Below are 15,921 nucleotides of genomic sequence, written 5' to 3' on the forward strand. Positions count from 1 at the left end.
CCTGCCTCGGGGCTAGGTTTTCTTGATTTCGTTTTCTTTCCTTCTTTTCTCTCCTTCCTTTTTTCCTTTCTCCTTTATTTCTTCTACCCTCCCTCCCTTCCCTCCCCTCTCTTCTCCCTCCCTCTTCCCCCTCCCCCCTCCCCCTTTTCCTCCTCCTTCTTTCCTCTCTTTAGCTTCTTGATATGCTTGTGTTTATTCATTCTATGACAGGGACAGAAATGAATAGACTAGAGAAAAGCTTTCCTTCAAATAAATCATTCAGTAAATGGAATTGAATACTCTCTGTCCTTGATGGTTAGTTGCATGGATGAACGATACCGTGTAAAATCAGCTATTTCTCATTTTCAGGTTTCTTAGATCTTCTTGATGACAGATCTCTTTTCCTCTGTGCCCATCCAAGGGCACAGGTCCAGAAAATTCTCTCTCCTACCTCATACACATGCTGCATCAAAAACATGCATTGTAGCCAATGGTAGTGATAAAACTTTAAGAAGGGCATGTTAGAAGATACAGTAAAATCACTAGAAAATTTCTAGACAAATTTAAGTTCTAAATTTTAAGGATCACTGTTAATTTTAGGGTAAGTTTATGATAAACATTAATATAGATCAAAAGCTAAATTCCCCCTTTAAACAGAATGGTTTCTTCTGAAATACAAATTAATTACTCTGTATAACTAATGTATTTTGCAAGTCAAAGACTTCTATAGATGTGGTAAAGCTCCTATGTATTAAATGCTTGCAGTGACTTTCAGCTCACCACCTTACAAAAGAACCTGTTTCAAAATACTGACAACCTTGGAGTTAAGAAGATTCTCCTAACTCTAAGCCAAATTGACCTCTTGAAGCTTTCACCAATTTGGCCTTAGATCTGCCCTCTGGAGAGACACAAAATAAACCTAATCCCTCTACTAGACAGCAAATCTCTTTATGCGATTCTCTTAAAAGAAATTATGGTGACTCAGGCTGCACTTCTATCAAGGATATAATAAACCCAATTACCTTTCCCCCTCTTTCTCCTTTTAGTGGCAGAGCAGGCTTACATGAATCCACTTAATATGCTAGGCAGGAAAAATGTCCCCCATCCCTGGCCTCAGTTGATTCTCAACCCTAGGGCCTCAGAAACAGATGAAAATCCAGTAAAGTGTAGTGCGAGACAGGCAGGCTTCCTTGACTTTTCTTCTGTGTTATGGTAACATAGCACATAGATTTCTGTGGGCTAAGGTACATCTAGCCCAGGGATTCTATTTAGTCAGAGCCATTTCTCTGTGTGATAGAATCCTGAGAGTCTTCCAAAGGACCCACCCCTGACAGTTTGATTTAGCAAAAATGAGTTAAGTCCAATAAGCCATACTGTAATGAGCATTCCAGGTGCTGATGGCCTTACGACACTGTACATTGGGAGAAGCACTCATTTTAGTGAAGTGACTGCGAAGTGTGAACTATGATGAATGGGGCCAGCAAGATGACTCAGTGAGTAAGGGTACCACCAGCCTGACAATCTGAGTTCAATCCATAGGATCCACCTGGTGGAAGGGGTGAACCAGCTGCACGGTATACTCTGACCACCACACACATATCATGGCATATGAGACACACATAGACACGAAGCACACAGTTTAACATTTAGTTTATTGATCCTATAAATGATTAAATCCCATGTACATAAATCATAAAGTATTTCTTTAAGTCATTTATTGTTCATCTCACACAAATTATTAAGTCTATGAAAATTCTTCCAGAATAAGGAGAAGACAAAGAACATCATCTGCAGGTTACAGGCTGATAAACTGAAGTATTTATTGGGAAATATTCAATATAAGCCTTAAAAGAGAGCCAGGTTCCTGAACTGCAGCATGTCCCCTGTATAGAATTGGCCAACAAAACAAGGCCTGGGGCCAGAGTTGAGGAATTTTACAGAGAAGGCACATGTTGGTCCCACACATAGCTTGATCAATCTTGTGACTGAAATCAACACATAAATCACACCTGGATAAGTACCTCTACATATATCCTATGCTACTCTGTGGGAATTTTAATAAAGCTATAGAAGGATTCTAAAACACAGGTTGCAACAAGTCAAAATATTTCACGGCAGTCTAAATACCTGGAGAGTTTAATTATGTAAAGAAAAATCCCTCTCTCCTTTAAGAACAGCAGCTTACTTTCTTTCAAAATAACTGCTGTGGTTCTTTAACAAATACAAAGGGTGTCTCATCTCTAACTCTGCTTTGAAGTAATGCTATCCCAAGGCAGTCCTGGTGACCTGCTTCCTTTCAGCAAAGTGAACTTATGTACCTTAGTCAACTGAGTAAAAACATTAAGCAAAAATTTTAGGAAAAAGTTTTGGTGATAAAATTTTACTTTCCTGCTACAACATTTCAAACGTTTTTGAAAAATAAGATTCTTTTTAAATCGATGTAGTGAAGGCACCTAACTTTCATTTTCTGTTAGGGATGAAGACTTTCACTGGCTTGCTGACTTCCCTCTTCTTCTTGGAGCTCTCAAACTTGGTTCAATGTGTACAAAATTAATTCTTTGAATCTGTGAGAATTACCAAAGAGAGGCATAATTTAGCAGAGATGTGACATCTGTGTAAGACATATATAAGACAGGTAGACCAGGCATTAATCACTCAAATTGCATAATGGATCTGAACCTGCTTTCCTGTGGGCTTGTTTGGCCCAGCACACAACCCTGCTGCCAATATCAGAATCTGGCATTCCAAGTTCCAGGAGCTGAGGTCCCCTGGAGGCAGTCAGTTTCTGGGATGGGTTTTTTTTTTTTTTTTTTTTTTTTTTTTGGCTCTCTCTAGTGAATTCAGCACATCCAACTCTTAAGGGAAGGGTTGTTGATCAAGATGTGGGGCCAACAAGGAGTAAGTAAGGGTCAGGAAAGATCTAGGGCATGATTGTGTTAGAGGCAAACATAATTTAAGTCCCAATTCCAGTTAGCAGAGACACACAGCCTTGTCTTTTCTGTGCCATGCTCAGACTAATGAACTAAAAAGGACAATGACCCTTTGGACTGAAGAAAAGTGTATATTATTAATTAAAGGGAAGCTGATCGCTGAATTTTTGCTAATCATCATCTCCACTAGGCTTAACTTTGGTAAATATCTTGGGACTTATTTTTGCTTAACTGAGTGAACAATTGGAAGTATATATAATCTGCCAGACAACCCCTGATGCTCAGAATTATAAGAAACACATACAAGACATTTATATATTATTCAGCTACTAGAAGGGAGGAAAAAATTTTCCACATCTTCTGGTCCTTTGGGAGGAAAATGGAATGTAATATGTTTTAAAGCACAATTTGTCAGGCTATCTAGCAGAGGCTCCAATAGTATCCTTTTTTTCTTTTGTAGTAGATGCATGCTATTACTGATACGGTGTTGCCACAAAATAGTGAGAATGTCAATAAAGCATTTAAGTATACCATTTAGAAGCAGAAGCTTCATCTGAAAAAGGATGACTTAAGCACTCATTTACCCTTTAGTTTTAGAAAGTAGTTGGATTTCTGATCTCAGAAACCACAAATTCCCTTTGGCTACTTAACTAAGACATTGACTAATAAAATGTGAAACAAAAAAAAGGAAAACTTTGAGAAAATAGAGCTGTTTATCAACTGACTGGTTTGCTTATCCATGCAAAATTTTGAAATGATTTGCTCTTTTCTAAAAATTTTTTTGGTCTTTTTGAGACAGGGTCTCCCTTGAAGCCCCAGCCAACCTGGAACTCATTATGTAGACCAGGCTGGCCTTGGACTCACAGAAATCCACCTGCCTCTGCCTCCTGAGTGCTGGGACTAAAGGTGTGAGCCATGCGGACTGAAATGATTTGCTCTAAAGGAAAAAAAAATAGCAACATCAAAATGCAAAACACAAAAGACAACTTTTTAATTTAGGAGATGAATTTGTTATAGTTTGGTTATTTAAAAAAATACTTGGTAAAATTCAGCTTGTTTGGAAACACAGAACAGTTCAGACTAGACTCACTCCTATCAATCCTAGGAACATGTGAAAAAAAGAGAGAAGATGGGCAAACAATGTCAAATGGCAACTTTTCCTGATGGTTTAATTAAGCTTTGTTCTCTCTTCTATTGTTCAAATAGAGTTTTGTTGTAAATTGCAGAACTATAACTTTATTTTAATCAAGATGTCTTCAATAAGTCTTAAGGCAACCAGTAAAGTCTGGGAAGTCTTAAAAGTTTATAGAAAACTGATGTGTTCAGGGGACTGGAGAGATGGCTCACTAATTAAGAGAACTGGTTTCTCTTACATAGGACCTGGATTTGGTTGCTAGCACCCACATGGCAGCTAACAACTGTCCATAACTCCAGTCCCAGTGAATCTGACACCTTCTTTCGGCCTCTGTGGCCTTGCAGGCCTGTGGTGCACTTACATACATGCAGGCAAACCACTCATACACATAAAATTAAAAAAAAAAACTTTTTAAAAGAAAACTGATGTGTTCAAAGGCAGGCACATTATCAGTCAGTGGACATTTCCATATAGACAACTTATATTAAATACATAAGCCAATGCCTTTATCCACACAAAAAAGATCATGTAAGGAACATTTTGGGGGCATATTCCAGCTGGCTAAGTTTTCGTATTTGATACCCCAAGCCAACCAGCCAAAGAAAGAGCCAGCAATCAGGCAAACTAGACATAGCATCTATAAACAACATTAGATGAAAACCAAACAATTTTGAATGAACAGATACGTAATTTTTTTGAAACAGGGATTCATGAATATCCAAGCCTAGCCTCAAGGCTGAGGATGACCCCCTGCTTCCACCTCCCAAGTGTTGAAATCACAGGTGTGAATCACCATGCCTGATTTATGTGGCGCGACCGAGCTACCTCCCTACCCTGTCATATATTTTAAACATATAGCCCTTAAGAAATTTCTTAGCCAAGTACTTGGAGGACTGAAGTAGGAATATTGCAAGTTCAAGGCCAGCATAAGCCACAGAATGAGTTCCAGGCCAGCCTGGGCTACAATGTTTTGAAAATAATAAAATTTAAACATAAAATGTTTCTTGAATACAGATTAATGAGAGGCTATCACGGTCAGTTTACCAATAGAGCCCAATGAATACAGTTTTCATATATGCCTGAAAAATCTCTGAAGATACATTTTCAGATGTATGATACTTAACTACTTTCCATTTTTTTATTTAGTAACATATTTCAGAAACCTAAGAATGGGCTTTGGCTGAAGCACAAATAGGATAACCAGCTGATTTATCAGCAGTATTTGGATGGTATTACCTTCTTGGAAAATGACTGTTATTTCCTTTATATTTATTCCACTAAAATGTTTATTACTCAAATATTGTCCCAGATTTATCTTTGGCTGTCTTTCTACTTTTTAAAATCAATCAATCAATCAATCAATCAATCAATCAATCAATCAATCTAATGGGTTTTATTTTCTCCTAGGAGTCAATTACCTTTCATAAGCAAAGAACTCCACAGTTACACAGATTTCTTCTGAACTCCACATTTTCATGTGCATCCAATACCATACTAAAAATCTCTACATGCTCATTCCAAAGAAAACTCAAATGCAGTACGTCCATATTGGAATTCATCATCTGCCTCTCTAAGCTTGCTCTAAGTCTTTGCTTCCATCTAAGGTATTCAAGTTAAAAACCTGAAATTCATCATGACCACTTTATCATTCTCACCCTAACATCCAGTTGATCACTAAATACTATTGATCCTACCTCCTCAATAGTTCTCATCCATCCATATTTTTCTGTTTCCACCACCTCTACTTTAGTGCAGGCCAATGTAATTTCTTCTAATTTATAATTACTGTTTCTCCAATCTTTTCTCTAGCCTGAAGCACAAGTAGTATTGTATATATAGCAAGTCTGACTAGCCATTCTTCTGCTTCACCATTCATTCCCCATTGTCATCAGGATAAGGTTCAGATGCTCTACCAGCCTGGCCCTTTTCTATAGCTTCAGCTTGCCCCCTATTGTTTAACCTCTTGTCGATCTCCAAATGGCCCCTTGTCTCCAGATTCTGCCTTTTATGCTCACTCCCATGTTCTGCTCTTCCCTTCACCTGGCACATGACAGTCCCAGTTTCCTCTACCTACTGGCCTACAGCTGCATTCTATTCTTACCCCTTTTGTAGTACTTACAACAAGATATTGCCAGACCTTACCAGTCTTCTATCTCTTGTATAAAGTCCTTGAAATGAGGAACAATATATTAGACAACTTTGTATTCTCAGTTCCTAGCACCTGACAAGTGCTCTTTATTACCTGAATAAATGAATAATTAAAATAGATTTTTTTTGTTTGTATGTGTGTGTGTGCACGCGTGTGCGCACATGCATGTGTTACTGTGTTTGCAATGCTTGTGCATGTAAAGTTCAAAGGTCAACCTTGGGTGTGGTTCCTTAGGTGTCCTCCACCTTTTTTTTAATTGAGACAGCGTCTCCCATTGGCTTGGAGCTTACTGATTAGGCTAGACTGACTGGCCAGGAATCTACCTGTCTCTGCCTCCTGAGCACTGGGATTGCAAGCACACATCACTATGCCCAGTGACTTAAAAAAATGTTTTTACAAGGGTTCTGGGGATTGAACTAAATCCCCATGCCTTAATGATAAGCCTTATACATACTGAGCTATCTCCAAGGCACTAAGTTAGGTACTAATATCTCTAGTAATATTAAGATGAATAAAACAAAGTCAGGTTTTCAGGATTGAGCCTTATAAAAAAAGAGGCACTAAGAACACAACACTGCATTGCAAATAGACATTCACTCTTTCAACAATTACTGTGTCTGGCATAAATCTGCATTAACAAAAGAGATGAAAAAAGCTCTATCTGGCCATGTTCATTTTGGCCTTAATAATTTCCAGTGACATTCCTATGGTCTTGGCTACTTGTACCCCAGCAGTGGCTCTTTACATTTCCAGGAGAGGGAATCGCTCTCTCTTGAGTTTTTTCCTCAGAAAAATGCTCACATCTCCACTCACCTCCTCATCCACTTTTTCAAGCCATTGAGATCTGCGTGGACCCCTTGAGCATCTCGGTTATGACTTCTCAGACCAACACAACCATGTGCCTTCCTTCTTATACCTGCTCTTTTTGATTCCAGTCTTATGCACATGACATTTCTTTGGCCTTAAAATGCTCTTTTTCTTCTATCTGCACTTGTTAATTCTGATTGATTCTTCAGAATCAGATGGAAAATTATTTATCAAAGAAATTTTCTACATCCCTGGGATATCATGATACATATATTTTTTTTCCTACAGTTCCTAGCTCCTAATTCCTTTCTCGAGACATGTCATAGAAACTCAAATCTGCCTTTATCTGACCTACTTTTTCTGATAGATTGTAGATGACAGATAAGTAAGAGAAGGCAGAGAAGGCAGAGAATATCCTCATTTTAGAAATCATCTTGTCTTACACCTGGAAGGAGGTGCTGCACGGAGAGATCAAGAAGAATCTTAACAGGCAGACAGGTATTAATAGGTTTCTACCCAGTCTGTTAGCATTAGCTATACAATAAAATCCCCATTATAACCCCAAAAGAACAAGATTTGGAGTTTCCCAATAACTGAACCTGTTGAGAGAGTTTTGTGTCCCTTCTCTTACATCTTACTCTATACATTTTCCCCTATGTTTTCCTTGTAACAGCCTATGTAAACATAGCATGTTTCCTTCTGAATTCTGTGAGCGATTCAAATAAATTAGCTGAACTTAAGGAGTTGTTAGAATAATAAAATTATTGCCAATGGGTCAGAAGTACAGGAGAAAGAAACAACCTGTAGCTTGCAAGTGGCATCAAAAGTGAGTGTGAGAGGAGTTCAGACTGAACCCTAAATCTATCTATCTTCTTTTTTTTTTGGTCTTTTTGAGACACGGTCCCCCTGTAGCCCCAGCTGTCCTGGAACTCACTATGTAGACCAGGCTGGCCTTGAACTCACAGAGATCCCCTTGCCTCTGCCTCCCCAGTGCTGGGATTAAAGGTGTGCGCCATCACGCCTAGCTAATCTATCTTTTTTTTAACTTTAAAAAAAACACTCTACTGAGAATTTCATACATGCATATAAAGTGTTTTGATCAAATCCACACCCACTCCCTCCCCTCCAACACCTCCCATTATCTCCCCATCACTTTTTTCAGACAACTTTGTTTCCTTCCTTCCTTCCTTCCTTCCTTCCTTCCTTCCTTCCTTCCTTCCTTCCTTCCTTCCTTCCTCCCTCCCTCTCCCTCCCTCCCTCTCCCTCCCTCCCTTCCTTTCTATGGGGCTTTTTGCTACTCTAACTTCTTTCCCCCCTCTGAAGTGATAACCCTAAAATCTTTCAGGGCTTAGATAAGCGCTCCCAAATACTTTTGACATTTTTGGCCTTTGGAATAGAGTATGTTGCTAAGAGGCCCAAGGACATTTTGACTTTTAGCCAAGAAACTGGCTACTTTTCTTTGGGGTTGTTTTACCTTAACTGCCTAGCCAATTCCTACCTCCTGTTCTTATCACACCGTCCTCTGAAGAGGTTACCCAGAGGGTGGTGTCCATCTTAAGTATATAGTATTAGAACTCAACTGAGTTAGAGGACTCCAAGTTGGTGCCCCCTGCTGTAGAAATAATTTCCGACTTGTGAGTGGAGAGAAATCCTCAAATCTTTTGAAGACATGAAAGTCTTCTATCTTGAGGCTAGGGAGATGGTTTAGTGAGTTAAGTGTCTGCCTCTCAAGTCTGAGGACCTGCGTTCAAATCCCCTAGCACCCATATAAAAGTATGGTAGTGCTCATTTGTAACACCAGCGATGGGGGGAGGGGTAAAGACAGGTGGATCCTTGGAGCTCACTAACCAAAAGTCTAGCCAAATTAGTGATCTCTCCAAGTTCAATGAGAGACCCTGTCTCAAAAAATAATGTGGAGAGTGACTGGAAAAGACACCAGACATTGACCTCTGGCCTGTGGTACGAGAACAAAGGGAAAAATAGTTTGCTTTATCTACACAACCCACATTCCATTTGAGTTAGGTACCCAATCATGCAATCTGTAGAATTCTAGGAGATTGGGAACATGCTGGTTTTAGTTGTATTTATATCAGTAACACCTAGGAAGTGCCTTGCATGTAGAAGAGGCTTAAGAATGAATGAATCAATCAATCAACCAATAGTCAAAGAGCCCTATACTTGCAATAGAGAAATGTACTGGAGGCATTGAGTGGATGCAAGATGATGGGTCTGTTTATAGTAGTAGACAGGTGGTAATCTAACTGGCAGTAGAGATGGAGAGAAGTCAATATTGAGAGAAATACTTAAATTAGAGTAAGATTGGCCAATTGGATAAGATGGTAAAAGAGATGTAAGTATGTCAGTAACTCCTGGTTTGTAGTTTGGCTAATGTATAGATGAAGATGCTATTCTCTCATCTAGAGAACAATGGGAATTTTAAACCTGATGAGGGTACCTGAAAAACTCTCACAGGGACATACTGAACAAACATGAATAGACATATGAATCTCAGGAGAGAGAGGTCTAGGTTGGAGATGTAAATCTGAGAGTCAGCTGCATATGGAGAATAATTAATACCATGGGTGTGGAAGTATTGGCTTATTAAGAGATGAGAGCATGAGAAGGGAAAGGGGCCAGAACACAGCCTTAAGGAATTCCAATATTCAAAGATTAGCTGGAAGAGGAACTAATAAACAAGACTGAGAAGAAAGATAAAAGAGTAGCAGACTGTTATGTCAAGAAATCTAGGTAAAGATGGTATTCAGAAAAGGGAATGGAGAAAGTAAAAGGTGGAGTTCAATAGCATCAAGTGTTGTCAAGACGTCAAAGAAGATGAACACTGATGGATGCTCATTTGATTTAGCCACATGGAGACCACTGGGTACACTGGAGTGGTGGGAGCAGAAGTACATAAAGTACCAGTGAGACTGAGAAATGCACACAACACTTTTTGAAAGTCAAGAGGGAGCCTGGGGAATACAGAGAAGTTAGGAGAGAGATACTGATCTAGGTCTTGAAGAATGAGTAACAATTTGCCAAACTGGGGGTGATGGTAGAGGAGGAGGTCACTCAAGGTGGAAGGTTCAGCAGACTTAAAGCTGCTGAATTATGAAAAGACAAGAAAAGTGCACGGGACAGTGAGAAATGTCCTTTATTAGATCAGCTCTTAGGGCTAGGCATTATATATCGTTGAATTATTACTCAACATGATGTTAGTATAAATTGACTTATCAAATCATCTCCATGTGTCAGCCAGCTGGAAGCAGGACCACTCAGGTTTTGGACAGAAGACAGATATATTTCCATATAGCAAGAGTGAGCAGTTCAGGCCACAGTAATTGCCTTGCATCAGGAGGAAGACCTGTGTTGGGAACCAAGGGATGGGCTGCCCCAGGCATCCAAGGAAATACACTGAGTATTTCACAGGCTTTGGATGGGCAATGAATTTTGTTTACTTCAAAATTATTTTTCAGGTCAGATTTAACAAAATGTTTTTCTTTACAAAACAAGACCTCACTGGTATGAATTATAATCAAGTCTTAACTCCTGAATCTTTGGATTTGTCATTTCCCAAGTCAAGAAATTCTATAATTCAGAGGATCTGTGCCCCTATAAGGAAGTAAGGTTCTGATGTCAGTTTTGATTCTTCTCTCACTTATCTTTTTTGGCATCATGAAAGCTAAATCAACAGTAATTTTAAAATAAACTGTATTAACATAAATGTAGGTCATGTTATCATTGTAAAGAATGAGCAGTAAGAAGGCAAGTGCTTACAGAGAACACATATCTCCAACTTTAGGGGAGCTATTAGCTCTGCCATGTTTTAGAAGATGTCTTATTTTTACTGGGACTTATGAAGGATTTTGCTCATTTGTTTGATTTATTTTCTGTTGTTTATGACCAGGGTTCTGAACCATGACTATCTTTATTTGGGAGATAAATGTGTGTTTTTCACAGGATTAAAACTAGACAATTCCATTTACCTCCAGAAGCTATTCTATCAATTCTCCTTCCACATTTCCTAAGTTACAGTCTATCTTTAAAAGTCTTCAATTAATTAACAAATTTTTGTTGTTATTCATTTTTAATTTTCTTAATATTTAAAAAAAATTTTATTGATTTTTTTGAATTTCATTAAATATAAACGAATGCTTTTTGAGCACCCTTTCTGTTCCAGACACTGAATTGAGCACTAAAGACCCAAAGCTGATCAAGACGCATTCTATGTCCTTAAAGAGATCCTGGTGGGGAAAACAAATAGGGAACAAATGAGATGACAGAGTTATGTATAAGGCACAGAGAAGTTCCAAAAAGATCTTATCAGTTTTTCCTCGGGAGACATGGCAAGGCTTCAAAGATGTGAAGCTTGAACTAAGTATTAAAAAGGATAGACATTTACCAGACAAATGGCATTAGGGGAAAGGATTGCAGAGATGTTCTAGACAGAAAGCATAAGTACAGGGATATAAGGCAGCACATCCCTGAGAATTCGGAGAATTTATTAAATAAGAGTAAATAGGAATGGGGGGGCAACGGGCTGAGAAGTTATTCTCTAAGGTATGGACTTTGCCTTGAAATGGCATGCTGCTAAAATATCTCAAAAGCAGATCTGTTTTAAAGAGACCCCTGGGGCAGCAATGTGGAGAGTGATTGGAAGGAGACAGGAAGCAATGACACTACTTCAGAAGAGAGATGTTCTGAGCAAGAGCAATACCAAGGTCAGAGGAAGAATACAGACAGGTTAGAGGGCCAAAGTGAGAGAGAATAAGTACCTAAACCCAAATCTTACCACGACTTGGCCATTAACTGGAACTGGCACAAGGATAGGAAAGGGAAGATTGAAAAGTGACAAAAAATAACCTGTTTCTGGTTGTGCCGTTGACGAAGATGAGAAACAAGCCAAGGGTAAGGGAGCTGGAAACATGGTGACCAGGATAGGTGGAGAAAGTGGACTCCACTTTCAAGATTCTGGATTAGCGGTGAGCTATCAAAAAGAAAGATGTCCACAAAGTGCTACCTATGCAATTTGGAGCAAAAGATGGAGAAAATTACATCACAAACACATATGGAAAGAAATGCTCACTTTGTACAAAGGAAGGGATATTGCTTCTTCTGAGGTCTGGAAGAAAAGAGGTAAAATGGACATAGAGATGCTTTTTGGTTATGGGCTTACAACTTGACAAAGCATTGTTAAGTTGAAAAATATACTAAGGTGAAAATGCATTTAAAACACCTAATCTACTGAATGTCACAGCACAGAAGCACAGTACGCTGTAGCATATCAGTGACTGCATGGCCACTGGAGCCCTGTACAGTATCACAAGATAACAAAGAAAAAGGAGCAAACAGACTTACAAAATAATGTTCATATTACTTAGAATGCAAATACCTTTTAAGATATACCATGTTCAAATAAAAATATTTAAGGATGACATATTAAATTTTCTTTTACACAAGCATTTGCAAGTTTCAACACCCTGTGTACTAAGAATATAGCGTATGCTGTGCTATTATTCACTGTAACTATGTGAAATCAAGAAATGTGGTTTAAAAACATTTCCGCGCGGGTACATATTGTATGTTGCCCACTCCTACCCTTCCTTCCTCATTTCCCTCCATTTCCCCCTCTGTTCCACTAGACAATTTCCCTTCTGCTTTCATTTTATATACAAACATGCATGATTTTATGTGACTGTAGGAAATCCAGAAACAGTAAATGAGAGAAAACACATGATGCTTGTCTTTCTGATCCTGGCTTAGTTCACATCCATTTTCTTTTTTAGGGGTTAAAAAATTCCTTTGTGAATATATACCACATTTTTATTCATTCCTCTGTTATTGGGCATCTATGTTGATTCTATAACTTAGCTATTATGAATAGTGTTTCAATAAACACTGTTGTGCAAGAATCCCTGTAATATGACTTGGGAGTCTCAAGAGTAGTATGGCTGGGTCACATGGTGGGTCTATTTTTAGTTTTTGAGAAACCTCTGTACTTATTCCCATAGAGTTTATTTACGCCCCACCAGCAGTGTATAGGGTTCTCTTGTGTGCATACTCTTGCATTTTAAATGACTGACCTAAGATGGAACCTCAGTGGCTAATGAGATTGAACATTTTCATGCGTTTATTAGCCCTTCACATTTCACCTTTTGTGAACTGTTCATTTTACTGGTCCATTTATTAATTGGGTTGTTTCATATCTTCAGTTTGAGCTCTTTGTATATTCTAAATATTAATCCTGTCAGGTGAACAGCTGGCAAATATTTTCTCCCATTCTGTAGGCTGCTCTTTACTCAGTTAACTGTTTCCTAAGCTGTACAGAAGAAGCAATGGGTTTTTACTCCTCTTTGATGTGGAAACCAAAGCTCAGAGGAATGAAATAACTTATCTAGTTCACACATTTAGTAAGTAGAATCCAAGTCTCCTGATTTCAAATCCAGTGCTCCTTATAAATTGCTTCTTCAATGCAAGGGGGGAAACAAAGGTAGGAAACTGTGGGAGAGGTCATCAGAACTTCTTATAGGGCTCCTGGACTCAGACTTGGGGTTGACTCTTTCTTGATCATAGCCTACTAGAACCTAAATACTCTTCTTTTGCACCCAATTTTTCCTTATGACTCTTAGATTTCTGTTAATCATCATTTCCCAGTCATCAAAAGTGGCCTACACAGTGTTCTTGTAATGAGTAACTGGAATAGCACAGATAGGGTACTTAGAACAGTATTTCACATGTGAAAGTCATTCAGTGACTGACAGTTTGCAATCAGTCCTACTGCCTTGGGAATCTCCAGCAATACTGTGCTCCCTATGGTAAGGTAAAAACTGGGTCTCTAAGAGATATCTATGTCCTAATCCCTGGAACATGTGAATGTTACCGTACATGGGAAAAGGTGGGTAGGGGATACTTGCTAATGTAAGAATCTTGAGATGGGGCTGTTATTCTTAATTATCCAGGTGAATCTAAATGCAACCATGTGTATCCTTAAAAGGAGACAAGGAAGCCAGGTGTGGTGGCACACGCCTTTAGTCCCAGTACTCGGGAGGCAGAGGCAGGCGGATCTCTGTGAGTTCAAGGCCAGCCTGGTCTACATAGTGAGTCCCAGGACAGCTGGGGATACAGGGAGACTCTGTCTCAAAAAGACCAAAAGGAAAAAAAAAAAAAAAAAGGAAACAAGGAAAGTTTTAAACACAGATACAAGAAAATGGTGACAACACTGTTACCGTACATGGGAAAAGGTGGGTAGGGGATACTTGCTAATGTAAGAATCTTGAGATGGGGCTGTTATTCTTAATTATCCAGGTGAATCTAAATGCAACCATGTGTATCCTTAAAAGGAGACAAGGAAGCCAGGTGTGGTGGCACACGCCTTTAGTCCCAGTACTCGGGAGGCAGAGGCAGGCGGATCTCTGTGAGTTCAAGGCCAGCCTGGTCTACATAGTGAGTCCCAGGACAGCTGGGGATACAGGGAGACTCTGTCTCAAAAAGACCAAAAGGAAAAAAAAAAAAAAGGAGACAAGGAGAGTTTTAAACACAGATAGAAGACAATGGTGAACACACAGGCAGGCTGAAGTCCTATGGCACAAACCAAGGAATGCTAGCAGCTACTAAAAGCTAGAAGACACAAAGCTCTGCACCTGCCTCAGTCACATTTCAGGTGTTCAATAACCACATGTGCTGAGTGGTTATCTATTAGACATCACAGATATGGAACATTTTCACTACCACAAAAATTCTATTGGACAGAACTGCTCTGCAGAGGCCATCTGATTGTAACATAAATATAAAATTTCCAAGGGACCCAGTAATAACAGAAATATAGATACTACTAATAATGTTCCCTTCAGACACCAAGATAACGACAACAACAAAAACTCAAGTAAACTGTACTTGATGAAAATTAAAACCTTGTGTATCAAAGGACAATACCAAGACAGTGAAGCTGAGAACCAGGTATGGTGGCACACACCTTTAGTCCCAGCACTCGGGAGGTAGAGGCAGGTGGATCTCTGTAAGATCAAGGCCAGTCTGGTCTACATAACAAATTCCAGGCCAGCTGCAGCTACAGGGTGACCCTGTCTCAAAAACAAACAATAAACAAAATAAAACCAAACCCTCAAAACAAGACAGTGAAAAGATAACTCCAGAATGACAGAAAATACAAACTATGTAGCTGATAAGGGATTCATATCCAGAATGCATTAAAAAAACCCTCAACAACAAAATAACATGATTTAAAAATAGGCAAAACAGCCAGTGAGATGGTTCAAATGCTTGCCATGCAAGCCTGGCATCTTGAGTTCAATTCCTAGAACCCACATAAGGTAAAAGGAGAAAACCCATTTCAAAAATTGTCATCTGTCCCCCACATGTAGGCTGTAATGCAGGCGTCCCTGCCCCCCATCCCCTATGTGATGTGTATGCACACATACACACAATAATAATTAAATTAAGAAATTTAAAATGAAGGGGCTGGAGAGATGGTTCAGTGGTTAAGAACACTGACTGTTCTTGCAGAAGACCCGGGTTCGAATCCCAGCACCCACATGACAGCTAACAACTGTCTGTAACTCCAGTTCCAGGGGATCCGACAGCCTCTTTTGTCTTCTGTGGGCATTGCATGACAGGGGTGCACTTACCTACATGTAGGCATAACACTTGTACACATAAAATATAATAATAAATAAAATATTTTTAAAAAGAAATTTAAAATGAACAAAGAACTTACACATTAAAAGATACATAAATAACAAATAGACACATGGCAACATGCTCAGCATCACAAATTATTAAATACAAGTCAAAGCCACACTGAGATACAACTTTATACTTGCCAGGATGGTATTTTTTATTTTAAAATTTTATTTATTTTTAATGTATGAGTGTTTTGCCTGCATGTATGGAATTGTACCAGTGTCATG

General features: G+C 39.0%; 1 protein-coding gene across 1 annotated transcript in view; it reads right to left on the reverse strand.

Annotated features, from left to right (window-relative positions):
• Window positions 1-2,483: 2,483 nt before the first annotated feature.
• The window catches only part of Hormad2 (HORMA domain containing 2), a 108,632-nt gene continuing 95,194 nt past the window's right edge, over window positions 2,484-15,921 (reverse strand). Inside the window, exon 12 of the mRNA XM_029567331.1 lies at window positions 2,484-2,543. The gene's annotated coding sequence lies outside the window, so the exon portion shown is untranslated. The remainder of the gene's footprint in view (window positions 2,544-15,921) is intronic.

Source organism: Nannospalax galili, unplaced genomic scaffold, assembly GCF_000622305.1.
Source record: "Nannospalax galili isolate Female #2095 unplaced genomic scaffold, S.galili_v1.0 scaffold259, whole genome shotgun sequence".
NCBI lineage: Eukaryota > Metazoa > Chordata > Mammalia > Rodentia > Spalacidae > Nannospalax > Nannospalax galili.